Source organism: Danio rerio, chromosome 18 (genome assembly GCF_052040795.2).
Source record: "Danio rerio strain M-AB ecotype USA chromosome 18, GRCz13ab, whole genome shotgun sequence".
In the NCBI taxonomy this organism is placed as follows: domain Eukaryota; kingdom Metazoa; phylum Chordata; class Actinopteri; order Cypriniformes; family Danionidae; genus Danio; species Danio rerio.
The window spans coordinates 5,423,487-5,439,603 of NC_141038.1; the positions used below are offsets into that span (position 1 = coordinate 5,423,487).

General features: G+C 38.6%; 1 long non-coding RNA gene across 5 annotated transcripts in view; it reads left to right on the plus strand.

The window, feature by feature from the left end:
* Positions 1–16,117, plus strand: part of LOC147832722 (uncharacterized) — a 574,579-nt gene that overhangs the window by 419,971 nt on the left and 138,491 nt on the right. For 2 of the 5 annotated variants that reach the window (XR_015514617.1, XR_015514619.1), the window contains exon 1: positions 14,507–14,746. The exons of 2 other annotated variants lie outside the window; for them this stretch is intronic. This is a non-coding gene — a long non-coding RNA (uncharacterized LOC147832722). Of the gene's footprint in view, positions 1–14,506; positions 14,747–16,117 lie in introns of those variants that run through there. One more of the 5 variants, XR_015514618.1, reaches the window with a different exon arrangement.

Genomic DNA, 16,117 nt, shown 5'->3' on the forward strand with positions numbered 1-16,117 from the left:
AAATGGAGTACTTTCATTCCCTCAATCGCAGAGAAATAGGGGCTTCTGTTGTAATTATCAGTGAAAGACTATACTGAAATCACACACACGCAGTGAAATTGTGCACAGTTGGCGCCAGGAGTGTTGTAAATACCCTTGCTCACCTCCCTCGCGACAGAGCGCATATGAAGTAAATGACGTCAGTACATAATAACCAGTTATGATTATTACTGAACCGATACCAAATTGTCCACGTCTGCATCGCGTCTGCATTAATTGATCATTAATTTTGACACCCCTACAAATAACGTACCAGCACCACTACTGCTAAGTAACAGCACCACTACTGTTACAAAAAATATTGCGCTGTTATAATTAAATTAACTTTTAATGTGTTTTGGTACGATTATAACCCGCTATTAAAAAAAAAAGAAAAAAACAACAACAACAATCACTGAACGTTTTGAATGAGAAGCTATGTAATGTAGCTGTGGCGGGGTGAATTTTCGCCTCGCCATGGCAGAACAAATGCAGCAGAAATCATGGACTGTACCTCGCAATCTTTTCATACAGATTACTAAAAAAAAAAAAAAAATTGTTTTCAAGTGTTGTCGCTTCATTTATTTCAAGCTTTGTTTGGATATATTTCTTATGTATGTGAAGCAAGTATTTGCTAAGATCTCAGTGTGTTTGTTGACCCCCTTTTACTGTTGTAAAAGCACACGTCTGGTCTGAGTTTCTCCCTCAGGGAAGCATCAGTCTATGCCTCCTGTACTAGTAGGCACGGCTTTATTTGTCATATTGACCGTTACACTTTTCCTCATTTAAAACTATACGAGTGACATGTCTTGTGTATTTTATAGTCTTTAACTGTACTTACTACAGTAAATAGCTACTCCTTATTCTAAAGACATTAGTAGATTAAATATATAAACGGCTTGCCATAGCACTAAAGGGAATTAAGTATTAACTTCATGGCCACAACCTTGCAGCTTTGAGAAACATGTGTAATCATGCAAGCAATTCAGGCACGCAAACAAGTGAATTAATATGGACTTGCAAATACGTTTGCAGCACGGGAATGAAAAGGTTTGTGTTTATCTGTCAGGTGTGTGATAGAGCCAGGCTTCCACCTGTTTTAATTTCAACTTAAGCAGATTACTTCCTGTTTATACACGCTGGAGGGGGTTCATTAACAGAGGCTGGATTAGGGCTTGTAACTGAACTGCTCTCAGTATCAAACTATATGTAAAATAACTAAGCAGAGCAGTTTGACTAATCAGACTGATGAGCATATAATAGGCTACTTTTATTGAAGAATAACTAGGAGAAAATGGGTGGGTTTGGAATGGAATGCTGAGGTGTTGTCCATTTGCATAAACTACAGTCGAAATTAGAAGTTTACAATTCCTCTTTATTTCTATAGCGCTTTTACAATGTAGATTGTGTCAAAGCAGCTTGACATAGAAGTTCTAGTAAGACATAACGTGTCATAAATCTGTCATAAACATGATTGTCATAATATGCATTATAATCGTGTCATGAATATTCTTTTAATAGCATTTTTCAGTAGAAAACGAATCATCATTAATCTTTCTGTCGCCATGTTTCCATCCAAAAATGCAAATTAAATTAGTGCAAAACAGTCAATGTGTAAAAGACATGCGAATAAAGCAGCGTTTTCATCCGATGGGTCAACGAGAATAAAACCATCACTTCCTGCCAAATTTGTATTAAATGAATAAATTGAAATATTAAAATGAAATAAGTAAAACATTTAATAAATGACTTGTGCCTCAGAAGACAGTGCCGACACACATCGAACGTGCCATGGTTTAAAGGTGTAAGACAGACGCTCTTAACAGTTCTAGAGGTAATTAATGATATGATAACACTAATACTGAAATCAGGGCTCAACAATAAGGACTGTCCAATGGCCCGGGGCCAGCGTGAGAGATGTTCAGAACAGTAGAGAGAATCGGTACTGGCCTTGTCACAAATTTTTAATTTGCCTGCGACTATTTGTCAATTGCGTGCAAATACAGTCTTAGAATCAAGAAACAATTTGTACTTTTAAGTCGTTGAATGCTACCTTTTCTGTGAAGTCGTAAACACCATATTGCTTTTTAGTTCCTTTTATCTGATTGGATGTTGTGAGCATGTTATTTTTTTACACAACCTGGCAAAAACCAGTACAGTGAAGATACGGCACCATCAAATCATGAAGCTTAAAGAAAACATCTGTTTCTAACGCTGTGAAAACAGATATTTACATGGGTACAACACGCCGAGAAAAAAAAGTGATGCTACCTTTTGTTTTGCAATAAAATACTTGCACAATTTTCATACTGCTATATTTTACTGCTAAATACATGTATTTCAACAGTTTTAAAATATTTAAATTCTAGATTCACAGACATTATTTTTGACACATTATTTAAAATATGTGGCTAAGAAATATTTATTTATTTATTTATTTATTTATTCATTCATTCATTCATTTATTTATTTATTTATTTTGGTGGAGCCAGTGAAAATTTTGGCAGGGCAAGTAAAAATCTGAACCACTGGCCAAGTGGGGCCAGTAGAAAATGTCTTTAGTGTTGAACCCTGGAAATGGTTAAGGATCATTTTCGAATGACCAAAACAACATATCAGATGGTTTACGATGTGCTCATCCTGCTGGTTTGTCCATTCACATACATTTTTTATCATCACATGATCTCTTATAACGGGGGTCGGGAACATCCAGCCTCCGGGCCGTATGCGGCCCACGAGACCATTCGATCCGGCCCCATATGTCAATTCAAAATCACCCCTAATAGAATTAAATAAATCAGTTTCTGTTATAGAAAGTGACAGATGTACACATTTGTTGCTCTGCAGACTTAGGGTGCTTTCACACCTGTGAATCGATTCAGTTGTTCCGAAACAGAGATTACAAATGCTACATTGTTGTTCTTTGCTCTTGGAGCGGTTCGCTTTTACACTGCACAATTTCTAATCGGACCAAAACAGCTAAAACAAGTCACGTCTGAGTAAACTCTCCTCACATTGGTCAGTGTCAGGGTTTATTTTGCAGAGTCCCGCTCAGATGTCAGGAGAGGTGGTGGTTTGGTGGTGATTGACAAGGTGTGCGCGATGTGTCGGAAGAGTGAGGAGACATGCGGTGGGGAGGGGTGCGAAGGGTGCGCGATGAAGCCTTTTTGAGGACCAGGAGATAACCACTCGTTTGCAGGCATCCAGAGACTCGCGAAACTTCCCACCCTACTCATAATCGTCTTTTCATATAGTCTAATGCCTATTACATATCCATAAAACACTGTAATATAACTGCGCTCAGACCGTGTCGCTTTCTCACTGCAATCGATCCGCTCCAGAGTTTGATTCAATCGAGCCGAGACCACCTCATTCAAGCGATCGCGGAGCGATTAATTTGGCGCCGATCCTAGCGGGATTGCTGGTTTCACATATGCCAAACGAACCGCGCTAACTGGGCAAACGAGACAAAAGTGTAGGTGTGAAAGCACCCTTAGTTTCACATAAAACTGACTAAAAGCATGTGCTGTAATGTAACGTTTGCAGCATGGGATGAGCATCATTGATTGATGTACGTTCGAATCATTCATATTTTTAATAGCGCGAATGAGACCGCATGGCATGCTTCTGAGTTTAAGATGAGCAGGGCACACACACATCTAACGGCATCTTAATGTGAGTGCTTTAATAGTCAAATACATGCACATTTGTGTCAGAGCGCGGCGTTTAGTGATTATTTATATTAACTATATTAACTGAGAATCAAAAGACATGCAAAAGAGAAACCATATTAGAGCTGCACTATTCTTAAAGTGACAGTGTGCGATATTTCTTCTGCTGCTTTTTATTATTAACAAAAAACAAAAGGACAAAATCCCTCACTGCTCTTGACTGAAGTATTTTTGTAGCTGACGTTTTTTTCTCAAAGTGAAGCTGCTTAAAGCACAGTTTGTTTCGTATTTTTATTCTATTCTATTTATGTCTCTTTCCTTTTTTTACAGGGAGGAAAATCACTGCGCATATATAAAATCAGATTTATTTGCCCTCCTGAATTATTAGTGACCCTTTCCCCCCAATTTCTGTTTAATGGAAAGATTAAATTTTAACCCATTTTTAAACAAAACAGATTTAATAACTCATCTCTAATAACTGATTTGTTTTATCTTTGTTATGCTGACAGCACATTATATTTGACTAGATATTTTTCAAGATACTACTATTCACCTTAAAGTAACTTTCAAAGACTTAATTAGTGTAATTAAGCAGGTCATTGATTAACAGTAGTTTCTTCTGCAGACAATCAAAAATATATATTGCTTAAGGGGGCTAATATTATTGACCTTAAAATAGGTTTCAAAATATTAAAAACTGCTTTTATTCTAACAAATAATACTTTCTCCAGAAGAAAAAAAATATTATAGGAAATACTGTGAAAAATTCCTCTTTTAAACATCATTTGGGAAATATTTAAATATAAAAAACTAAATTTACAGGAGGGCGAATAATTTTGACTTAAACTGATAATCATTTTGAATAATCCTGATTACAATTATAACCAAAATATTCGTGATTATGATTTTTCCCATAATCGAGCGTCCCTATAATTTAGTAAGGCTCCTGAACAATGTTACAAAAATGTAAATGGCCCTTGATAAAAAAAAAAAGGTTCCCCACCCCTGTCCTATAACAAAATCACATGATTTTTTGAATGTGCATTCTGAAATTTGTTCAGTAAAAGTGTTTCCATCGTAGTTCATGCACATTTTTTCGTATCGAATTAAAAGTTTATCTAAAATGCGCAAAGAAAAAGGTGTATGGAAACATAGCTTGTGTCAGTAATTGAAATCGAAACTGTCAATAATGATTTCATAATATAGAATTATTAATTAATTAAATTAATAACAATTACTATCAAATTGACTTTAATGACATCTAAAAGTTAATCAGTACCACTGTAGTTGAGGTCAAGAAAAAAAATATTATTGATGCTTTTATAAAAGTCATGACACACTTATAATGGTTTCATGTCAGTCATGTTTATGACAGGTTTATGACAAGTCTTATAAACCCCCCCTTCAGGTAAAGCATCACCAGGTTTATTTTCCCACCAAAAGAAAATGACTTCTATGACTTCAAGTCAATGACTTCAAACTTTCTAAATACTGTTTATACATCCTCATTCTTTCATTTTCATTCAGCTATGTCCCTTCATTCATCAGGAGTCGCCACAGTAGAATGAACCACCAACTTATCCAGCATGTTTTACACAGCGGATGTCCTTCTAGTTGCAAACCAGCATTGGGAAACACTCACACACTCTCACAATCACACTCATGTACTACGGCCAGTTAAGTTTATTCAATTCCCCTCTAGCTCATGTCTTTGGACTGTGGGGGAAACAGGAGCACCTGGAGGAAACCCACGCTGACACGTGGAGAACATGCAAACTCCAAACAGAAATTTCAACTGGCCCAGCCGAGGCTCGAACCAGCAACCTTCTTGCTCTGAGATGACAGTGCTAACCACTAAGCCACCGTGTCGCCCCTTGTACATCTTTATGAAAGAAAATGAGTGTATATTAACAAGCCATCAGACAGCAGTTCACCTCATAATTTATTTTGAGTCTGTCATTGGTAGTTTTCTATCAAACTGTACCTGAAGCTCATCTCCAGGATTGACGTCTATACAGTCTTTTCCATAAGACACCCCTGTCTCCTCCCGCGAAAAGATCCCACCGTTCCTGTGGATCTAAAGACCTCAGCGGGGTTTAGGGAATATGTCAAATTCCTCTGAGAGATTTCGGACCCACCAGTGTGAGCTGTCAACTCTTACTGCTGCTGTAATCCCTCCGTCCTGATAATGCAGCTTTCTTGAAAAATTTCAACAAAATACCTCACTGAGATGCAAAGCCCAAACAAAATAAAATACAATTAAATTAAGTGATTTGTTTTGGATATTTTGTATCTTTATTTATTTGTTTATTTAGCCTGGTGAATTTAGCACTAGGCTTTATTTTAAATTTTTTTTTTTTTTTTTTTTTAATGTTCACATATAATTAAACAAACACGTGTGAAAATTAGGATACTGTATGACTTCAAAGTAAAGACTCAAAATAAAGTCTAAGAATAAATTCAGCAGGCCAAACGAATAACTAAATAAATAAATAAATAAATAGTGGAATACTAATGTTTAAAAGAAAAAGAATTAACTTGACATTTCAAGATCTGAAATTTGATTAAATACTACAATATGAAAAAAATATCATCATCATCATCATTATTATTATTATTATTATTATTATTATCAAATATACATTGCCACAATACACGTTATAGATGCTTTATTTTATATAATATATATATATATATATATATATATATATATATATATATATATATATATATATATATATATATATATATATATATATTGGTGCATTTAAACAAAACATATTATTAAACAGATATATTTATTAAAATAATATTTTATTTACAGAACATTTAAAAAAAATTACAAACTACAACATTTGAACAAAATTGTATATATATTTTGTTTCTAGTGATTTTTGCTGAATTAAAATGCTATTTCCTTAAATATTTTTTTATAACAAATTTTGCCTACTAATTTGCAAATTACCATTATTGGAAGTTATTGTTAGATTAGCTCAAGATGTGGCTTCAGTACTGAATAAAATGAATGGATATGCATAAATGTAGTAAAGCATTTTATAGAAAATATTCATTTAAATGATAGATATTTGAGGGATTTACTAATATGCTGTGTGTGTGTGTGTGTGTGTGTGTGCGTGCGTGCGTGTGTGTGTGTGTGTGTGTGTGTTATATATGTGTATGTATATATATATATATATATATATATATATATATATATATATATATATATATATATATATATATATATATATATATATACATACATACATACATACATACACACACACATATATATATATACACATAATTGAAGTCAGAGCAGAATTATTAGCCCCCCTATTTATTATTTCTCAAATTTCTGTTTACCAGAGAGAATTTATTATTTTTTTCAACACATTTCTAAACATAATAGTTTCAAAAACTAATTTCTGAGAACTGATTTATTTTATCTTTGCCATGATGACAGTAAATATTATTTTACTAGATATTTTTCAAGACACTTCTTTACAGCTTAAAGTGACATTTAAAGGCTTAACAAGGTTAATTAGGTTGTCTAGGCAGGTTAGGTTAAATAGGCAAGTTATTGTATAACGATGGTTTGTTCTGTAGATATCGGAAAAATATATAGTCAATATTTCTGCTTTATTTTCTTTATTTACATATATATATATATATATATATATATATATATATATATATATATATATATATATATATATATATATATATATATTCTTCATTTGTACATATTTTTAATCTTTAATGAAACTATTCTTGATCTCTACATAGAATTTGACTCGGCTCTTTATTTTCTGTGCATTTTGCCTAACTTTACTCCATAAACTAGACCCCGCGTCATCATTGTTCATTAGTCTATGGGTCCAGCAGAGCTCATCTGTTCAGGGCCGTGATCTGCGTGACCTCGTCTGCCCTCTCCAAAATCCACCATTGACATGAGTGGCATGTTAAACAAGTAAGAAGCTTAGCGAGCGCCGGCCCGGCAGCATTTCTATATTTGTTATTGAATCCACTCTAAATCAGAACATGAAATCACTGCATATAGTGGCAGCAATCTCAGTGGCAGGCGTCTGTCAGAGCTCATCGCTGTCTCAATATCTCTTATGTAACAGGCAGATTTTGGTCCTGTCAGAGCTGAGAAAAATAAATAAATCTGGGCCTGAAATAGTCAACTTACAACTCAATTTGGATTGGCTGTATAGCGCTGCATCGGTCTGAACATGCTTTGGATTGAGTGTTGTTTTCTTTGGGACAACTTTAACAACAACATCGGTAACACTTTACAATAGGCTTGTATTAGTTAATGCTGGTTAAAGGCCACCTATTTTACCCCTTTTTCAAGATTTAAGATAAGTCTTTTCTGTCTCCAGAATGTGTCTGTAAGATGTCAGCTCAAAACACCCATCAGATTATTTATTGTGCTGCGTTCACACCAGAAACGGAAGAAGTGTAGAGTGCGAGTGATACATGAAAATGAGGCGGCACGAATGACGAGATTTGCACAAATGAAGCAATTCGAGTTGAGCGTTTTGCACGTTGACGCGCATATTGAGCATATTGAGTGAGATCAGTGTCACTCCCCGGGTTACACTTAACAAGCATGACTTGTTAAATCACAGTAAAACAGTACAGCACTACAGTAAAATACTCTTCAAGAGTTCACACTTAGCTCATGATTTATACATAGCTTGTTTGGCATGCTGTCCCGGGAGAGAGCCCTGAGCTCAAGGGATCCTCGAGCCCAGGGCTCCCCCCCTTTTGCAGGGCGAGTGGAGATTGAGCTCAGGTCTATCTCAAACTCCCCCGCTGCTGAGGCCAAGGCGAACTTCCTGAGAGTAAGACATTATAAAAAAGGTTTAGGCTTGTTTTATCTATAATATAGAGCACATTTGGATGGTGGGAGGAAACCGGGGAACCCGGGGGAAACCCACGCGGACACGGGGAGAACATGCAAACTCCACACAGAAATACCAGATGGCTCGGCGAGGACCCAACACCATTGGTATTCTTGCTGTGAGGCAACAGTGCTAGTCACTGGGCCACCGTGCCGCCCATTCTGGATAAAGGAGGAAGAAGGGGAGGAGGGGGGGTTTCTTCCAGACGAAGATAGTTGTAGAAAGGAAATGAGGATATATATAGTGGTTTGGGATCCTTTGATTGGAGGATCATGATTAGTTAATGTGGACCAGCTGGGTAAATCATGAGCACATGCTTCTCTCGAAATTAGTTTAAAACTAAACTTCACTTCAAGAGTTCACACTTAGCTCATGATTTATACATAGCTTGTTTGGCATGCTGTCCCGGGAGAGAGCCCTGAGCTCAAGGGATCCTCGAGCCCAGGGCTCCCCCCCCTTTTGCAGGGCGAGTGGAGATTGAGCTCAGGTCTATCTCAAACTCCCCAAAAAGCCAATGATAAGCGCTCGGGACAGCAGCCGCGTGTTTACACAGGAACTCCCCAAAGTGCAAAGAAAAAGTGCTATATCCGGCTGCTGGATATATATGTGAAGAACTGATAAAAAGTGGGGGAAAAGCTTTCTAGGGAGTGTGTGAAGGGCAGGGTGGGCTTGGTGGCTAAGAAATAACGTTAGGAAGTCTGAGGGAGTCTGAGTGGCTTAGGGGGTGGGTGGAGACTCGTGTGTAAATTGGGGCTTAAATGGGCCCTCTACGGGAGTCAGTGCTTAAGAGAAGGTTTGTGAGATGTAATAATGAAGGGTGTGGAGCTGGCTGTTTAAGAGGAGGGAAGAGATTTGGTAGCGGAAGCATAAAAAGCTGTTGGGGGTAAACAAAGGAGAGAAGCTGGAGGAAACAATGCTATATAAATTACTGTATGGAATAAACAACTGCTATGCAGCAGAAGCACTCAATGTTGGCATGTTGCTAGAAACTGGCAGGGAGAGAGAGAGGGGAAGGAAGCTGGTATTAACACAGATTTAATATATTAACAATAAAATCAAAACATGAAACATTAGGGAAATACTATACATAATAAAATGCAGTAAGCAGCGGAAGCACTTAGCGCTGGCAGAAGAAAAACAGCTGTAATTAATAAAAATATGCTATACAATTAATATGCATAATATGCAAAATAATCAATAAGAAAGATACTAATGCAGCGGGAGCCCACAACGCTGGTAAGGGGAGAGAAAAAGGGGGGTGCTGTTGAAGTAACAAGGTTACTATGCAAAATACAGAACATGAAATGCTAATGAACTACTATGCAGAATAAACATGTCAATGCCGATACTGGTGAATAACTATAAAGAATAAATAAACTGATGCAGCGGAAACACTCGACACTGGCAGGGGAAACTGGAAGGTGAAGGCGATAGGTGAGGCTCTTGCGAGAGCCGAAACTCCTATTGACTCCGGCAGGAGTCAGAGCTTAGGGTGATGTTAATGTGGAGGAAGGAGGTTGGATGGGAGTCAAAAACAATGAGTAAACAGCTGGTAGAAAACAGTAAGGCACTCAATTCTGGCAAGTGGAAAGGGGAGAGCTGCTGGGAGTAATATGGTTATTATCCAGAATACACAATATAATACATGAAATACAAATGGACTACTACGCAGAATGAACACAATGTAGACATTTATCAATAACTATATGGAAAACAAATAAACTGGTGCAGCAGAAGCACTCCACACTGGAATGGGAAAAGAAATGGGCAAGGTGGCTGGAAGTAACAGATATAATAAACAATTTTTATGCAAATGATACAATACAAGATATAACAATAAACCATTATGCAGAATAAATTAATTGGAGCTGCAAAGGTGCTTGATGCTGCAGGGCAGGTAAAAGGGGGGAGAGCAGCTGTAAGAAACACAAATATCCAACGCAAGTACTATACAGAATATACAAATTATGCAATAAGATACTAAGGCAGAGGGAGCATACAACGCTGACAGGGGGGAAAGAAAAAAGGGGAGAGCTGTTGGAGATAACGAGATTACTATGCAAAATACAGAATATGATAACATGTAATGCTAATAAACTAATATACAGATTAAACAAAATGTAGAAACTGATGAATGACAATACAGAATAAATAAAATGATGCAGCATAAGCACTCATTTCTGGCAGTGGAAACAGGAAGGTGAGGGTGATAGGGGAGGCTCTTGCGAGAGCCGAAGCTCGTGTTGACCCCTGTGGGGGTTTGAGCTTTGGGTGATGCTAAGATGGAGCAAAGAGGTTAGTTGAGAGTCAAGGCAAGGAGTTAAGAGATTGGAGGGAACAGCAGAAGCGCTTATCGCTGGCAGGGCATACAGAAAGGAGAGGTTGATAGTTGAGGTTCTTATGAGAGCCACAGCTTGCGTTGACCCCTGCAGGAGTCTGAGCTTAGGGTGATGCAGATAGAGCAAGGAGGTTATGAGAGGGCCAAAGGCAAGGAGTGAAGAGCTAGGAGGAAACAGCGGAAGTACTCAACCCTGGCAGGGATAACAGAAAAGAGAGGGTGAAAGGGGAGGCTCTTGGGAGAGCCGAAACTTGTGTTGACCCCTAGAGGAGTCTGAGCTTTAAGCAGATTGAGCAAGGTGGTAACAAGAGAGCCAAAGGCGAGGGGTAAAGAGCTAGGAGGGAACAGTGGAAGCACTCAACACTGGCAGGAGGAACAGAAAGGAGAGGGTGAAAGGTGAGGCTCTTGCGAGAGCCAAAGCTCGTGTTGACCTTTGCGAGAGTCTGAGCTTGGGTGATGCAGATAGAGCAAGGAGGTTATGAGAGGGCCAAAGGCAAGGAGTGAAGAGCTAGGAGGAAACAGCGGAAGTACTCAACCCTGGCAGGGATAACAGAAAAGAGAGGGTGAAAGGGGAGACTCTTGGGAGAGCCGAAACTTGTATTGACCACTACAGGAGTCTGAGCTTTAAGCAGATTGAGCAAGGTGGTAACAAGAGAGCCAAAGGCGAGGGGTAAAGAGCTAGGAGGGAACAGTGGAAGCACTCAACACTGGCAGGAGGAACAGAAAGGAGAGGGTGAAAGGTGAGGCTCTTGCGAGAGCCGAAGCTCGTGTTGACCCTTGCGAGAGTCTGAGCTTGGGTGATGCAGATGGAGCAAGGAGGTTACCAGAGAGCCAAAGGCAAGGGGTAAAGAGCTAGGAGGGAACAGCGGAATTACTCAACGCTGGCAGGGGGAACAGAAAGGAGAGGGTGATAGGGTAGGCTCTTGTCAGAGCCAAAGCTCATGTTGACCCCTGCGAAATCTGAGCTTAGGGTGATGCTGATGTAGCAAGGAGATTACATGAGAGTCAAAGGCAGGGAGTAAAGAACTAGGAGGAAACAGCAGAGGAACTCAATGCTGGCAGGGGGAACAGAAAGAGGGTCATGTTAAGCTCTGCGAGAGCTGAAGCTCATATTTACTCCAACGGGAGTCTGAGCCGTGAGGGGGTTTGCTAGGGATGGACAGATAGATGGCTTTGGCTTGAGAATAAAGGGGTGGCCAAGATTGGGCTGAGAGGTTTGAAAGAAACAACTTGGGTTCTTTGAGATGAAAAGACTGAGGCGAATGTAGGATTTGAAAGGCTTCAGAGAACCAATGACCAAGGGTCTGGATCTGGTGCTGGGAAAGCCTTTTAATAATGCCAATTCTGAATGAATGGCTGGAGATTGGTTCGGGAGGAAATCCTGAGAGGTGGACAACTTTGAGGTGTTTCTGGAACCAGAGATGTGATACTGGACGATTAGCGTCATCAGTAAAAAGGGGGGCTAGGGGGTTTGTTTCTTATAATCCTCGAGTGTAGGTATACTAGAGAGTTTGGACTGGGTGGGTGAGGGCAGGAATGTTGAAGATGTAAATGAAATGTTCTTTGTCAATAGATCTATCTTACTTTGCAGGACGAGGAAACCCTTTCTTTCCTCATCGCACAAAATTAGATCTGCTATGGTGGGTTGGAGTGAGGGTTTAAATGTTACATGCTGTGATGTGTGACTGAAGGGTCTGAAGGTTACTACTTTAATGGTAAGTGATATGGAGTTTGGTGGAGGTTATAATGGGGGTGGCTTAAGGTAATGTCATTTGTGGAAAGGGATGGACAGGCGTTGAGTTGGGGTCCACTTCTGTAGCCAGTGACCAAAGTTTCTGGAAAGAAAATGAGAGAGAGTCAGTGATTTGGTTTTGCAACCTGGCACGTATTATGCAGACATGATAAATTGACTAATGTCAAATAAGACATCTTAAAAGTAGCATTAAAGCTTAGAGAGTAGGAACGCCTTTGTCTATGCATTATATTGTTTCTTCCTCAACACAATAAATGAGAATCCTAGAGGTGGACCATTCGTCTCCCCATAGTATGGCGGCAGCGACTATTGGGTACAGGTTGAAGAAAGCTGATGAACAATGGTTTCTAGAGTGGAAATAGATTGAGGGGGCCATGTGGTGGCAACCAGTGGCCTCTGAGTACCCTTGGAACCCAACTGATGGGGTAGCACCAGTAAATAGACAAATATCTAATGGGGTGCGAACAATCTCTGCAGAAGAAGGAACAGCCGTTCCATAGCTTAAGGAAGCAATCCATAAGCGGAGTTCATTGTGGGTGGGTTTTGAGAGAGAAATTGTGCCTTTTAAATCGTGACTTGTGGTAGGGAGCTGGAGTAGGCAAGTTTGAGGTAAATTTGCACTGTGAATTTTAGGTGGCCGAGGATAGATAACAGTATGTGTTTAATTCAAGTCTCTTTCTTATAATACAAGATAAAGAGAAATTATTCAGCCAATTTTCTCTTTAGGAAGAGAAGCTTGGAATTTGAGCAAATCTAAGTTGATGCCTAGAAATTCGATAAATGTATTGGGTCCAGCCTTCTGCGAGCAGAATACCTAGTTTGGCGAAAACCTTTTGGTGATCTCTAGGTGTTTGGCTGGAGGCAATGTGGGGGGGTGATTAGAATATCATCTAAAGTTGGATAAGGTGGGGGATTCTGCGATTGTTAGAAAGAAGCCAGTGATGGAGAATTTGCAAGTTGCACTGCTTATGGGACAAATGCGTGAAACCTTGAGTGGTGGGGCAGAGAATGGTCAAACATAAAGTGGTTGTCGATCTCTTTTTAAATAAGATGATCCACAATTTCTGGTTCAATCAGCAAAAGCTGACTGAATATTAGGATAGGAAGGGAGAGCTGAGGTGCCCGGGTGGAATCCATAGGTTAGACCTGAAATGAGAAAATCAGAAAAATTAGTGGTGAGAACGCAGTTCTCTAGCGAGGTGAGGAATCGACAGACAGATAGTGTTTTAAATGTTTTGGTAGACGTTCATTCCCCCCCAGGATAGTGGAGGGCCAAGGATATTGAGCATGGCTTGGCTGGTGATCTTAAAAAATACCTCTTTAAAGTGGAGTAGGTGAAGTGATAAGTTTAAATTCCTGTGACATATTACGATCGGACTTCTATGATCGATGGATGCTTATTGTCATTAGGTGGGTAATTTTATTTTAGAAGTTAAATAGCTATTGGAAGTGGCAGGGTTTGTTTATTTATATGCACGTTTATTTATTTATGTTAGTTATTTGTTTAATTTATTTATTTATTTAACTTCTAAAATGATGTTGTCATTTAATTTGCACTTGAACAATACTTATTAAACTGTGTCAATTAAATGTTTACTATGGGCTTTACTTTAATCTGATTGATTAAATAACATTACATTTGGAATCTTAACATGAATGAAATCAGAAGCATAATTGGCCCAATTCATTCACAAGGTCTTTGCAGCCAAGTCTGTTCATAACTATCGAAAGAGAGGGCGGGACCATCTCATGTTCTGACAGCTTGGATGGTGACACTTCTCTTTTCAGCTATTGGCTCAATGAAGTGTCAATCAAAAGGTCGGCAGCCATTTTGTTAGACCATAATACAAGTGTTTTTGTCTGAAAGATACTACTTTACTGAAAGCACTCCAGCAACAAGTTTGGATGACAGCAGTGTATCCATGTATGTTTATAAACATGTAAACATGTTGTGGACTAAAGTTTTATGGATTGGATTGCTTTGATCCTTGCAGTCAAATCAGCCAGGCTGTTAAAATGTTATGGACCTGTGAACAGACAGCAAGCTTGAAAGGTGGGTTTATTTGGTTTGTTATAATCTCTGCTTGTTTACAGATTATAGGAGGACGTTGTCCATAGTGTTTGTGTCTTTAAAATGGTTTAAATTATTTTTTATTTATGAGAGTCTTGCTTTTCTAAAGACATAAGAAATATTTAGTCTTTTGGAGAGTAGTTTCTCCTTAAAGAGAGAAGTTTCCCCTTAAAGCATACTACGTTACCACAGGTGGACCGCGAAGAGCGGTGAGAGTTTGGCTTCATTGCAGTGGCTGAAGTCTCAGGGAGAGCAGGGCTCTGGTTGCAGTTGTAGATATTGTTGGTTATTTCCATATTGATGGGCTAAAAAGTGCAATGCTGTAAAAGCTTTTAGAGCTAAAGCTTTTTAGAAGCAGGAAGCTTTCTTCCAGACGAAGATAGTTGTAGAAAGGAAATGAGGATATATATAGTGGTTTGGGATCCTTTGATTGGAGGATCATGATTAGTTAATGTGGACCAGCTGGGTAAATCATGAGCACATGCTTCTCTCGAAATTAGTTTAAAACTAAACTTCACTTCATGTTACAGTTAAATGCAGTTTCAATATAGTATTTAGTGTAACGGCATACATCTATTGATGTGCACTTCGATCTTTAAATCTTTGCAGAACTTTTACAATCACAAACAACTACATTGCACACCACACAGAGTAAATGTAATATCCAAAAAAAGCTTATAAGGGGATTTTAAGCAAAAAAAAACAAAAGCTAAAACTGACAGATAGAATGGTATATGTATCAGATTCCACCCCTTGCTCTGCAGCACTGTTTGTCCGGAGGGTGCGAGCGACCTCAGTAAATTATGGCCTCATAAGATGTCTGCATATATTTAGTATGAGGAGATCTTTGGCAAACAGCGCAGCCCCGGTCGACCCGATCTGATTTATGAGTTTGTTCCAGCTGGCCAATGTGCAACCTTGACTCACCAGCATTGTTAGTAACCCACAGCTTCATGGTGTGAAAGTTGATGAACTAAAGGCCTGATGCATCTAGTAAAATAAAGCAGCAAAACTTTTTCAACACATCTAGCTGCTATGCAATGTCATTCGTCTGCCAGGAAATGAGTTGTGTTTAAGTTCCCAGGCTGTTACAACATGAGCACTTCCAATGAAGAACTGGTTAGTTTAACGTACCATTAAGACCCCCCTAGTTTACCCCTTGACCCCAAATTCCACCTCTGTCATCTGTTTTTCTGTTGTTCCACATAACACTTTCATTGTTTTAATGGTATGCAAGTCTACAAGCAGATTATACACATACAATTTGAATATATAGATTAACTTCACACTTTAAAGAGTATAAAATCCACTACAATTCAAAATCTGTTTTATTGCCAAGTGTGCTTTACACAT